We start from the raw sequence: 1,618 nt of genomic DNA, 5'->3' as shown, positions 1-1,618 counted from the left end.
CCTCCGCAGAAGATCAAAATTGTGATGGCATGTCTTCGGATCATCCTCCGGGATGTTTCCCAGACCGTCGCCAATAGCCCATTGTGCAGCTCTAGTGCGACGTAAATTAACAACAACAACAATTATAAATGTTTAAAAATTTTCTACAAAAAAATTTTCTTAAGCGAAATTTTCTTCCACAAAGTCTCTACTAATAACTTCAGGGATCTTTTATCAATTTTATTGCTTTACTTTACTTAAATCATTCTTACTTCCTCAGAATCGATTGAGTCATGCGTAGAAATGTTAGCATCTTCTTCGCTGCTCAAGTCAATATCACATACTAGCTGTTATGAGACTCTGTAACTGTTTGTGGAAAATTGACAGACTAGTATATATGTATACATAGATTTAAATTTATTTTGAACATGCATTTCGGATAAAACATTCTTGATAAATATGTTTGCATATAATGTATGCATACATATTGATCAAGAATGTTTATGATGTGGAAGAAAATTTCTTCAAGGAAGAAATTTTTTAATCTTTCAAAATTTTTGTCCTTTTAGCCTGAAATAGTTTTTTTAGAACAAATAATACGAAATAATTCCAGTTTAGAAAAAGTTAGTTTTGCTTCCCACAATAATGCATCAGTCAAGGATATCTTTGAGAAAGTTATTATATGGAAAGCAGATTATTAAAATACATGTCATTTTCAAAAAATTCATCTCCCGCAACTTAATAGTAACCTTTATTTTTTTATTAAAAAAAAACTATTTGACGTCTGAGATGTGATACTATTCGTTGTGAGTGCCTTATGGCGTAAGATTCAACGGTCTCTGTTAAAAATGTAAAACCTAGAATAAACTGAGAACAGACACTTAATTGATTGTGCATGCTTAAACGGTTTATGAATGTTGGCAAATTACAGCACTTATTTTACTAGCTTTTTAATTTGGTGGATTACACTAAGGAATAATTTATTTTTTTTTAAATTTTCTATTGTATGAGACTTTTTTTGCGGATTTTAGATGCTTATCATAGCTGTATTTAAGTCTGCAATTGATTTCTTTCTACAATCTAAAGATTTTCATGCAATTTAATACTGAAGTCTAAACCAGAATTTTTTTAAATTCATTCGATTGACTGTTAAGTGCCCCCACTTCTCTGGTACGTTAGCGTCAGGCGTGGTGTAGTTAGTAATTGAACCGCAGCCGTAAAAAAAAGTACAAACGAAAGTTTCAAGTTGGGATGAGCTAAGTACTACGGGTGAGTTTGTTATAACGCGATTTGAATGTATGTTTGATGAAAATCAAATATTAATTGATCTACTAGATATGATTGAATAAAGAATCTGCTTTTAAGCGACAACGATTAATAAGTTTTTTATTCAAAATGATGATTAATAAAAAGCCACGGCTCAAGAGTTACGAGAAAAAATAGAGAAGGAGCACTACATATATACGAGGGTTGCTATTTATATTTCTGGCCTAATAATGAAAAAACAAATATGTAGGATCGAAATTGGTTTTATTGTTTTTCAAAATATTCTCCATGATGATCAATACACTTTTGCATGCGTTTGAATCAATTTTCAAAGCACTTTTTCCAGTCCGATTGAGGTAACTCCAAAACATGC

Source organism: Parasteatoda tepidariorum, chromosome 6, assembly GCF_043381705.1.
Source record: "Parasteatoda tepidariorum isolate YZ-2023 chromosome 6, CAS_Ptep_4.0, whole genome shotgun sequence".
Taxonomy (NCBI): Eukaryota; Metazoa; Arthropoda; class Arachnida; order Araneae; family Theridiidae; genus Parasteatoda; species Parasteatoda tepidariorum.
The sequence above is the reverse complement of the archived record's forward strand: the minus strand, read 5'-3'. Positions refer to the sequence as shown.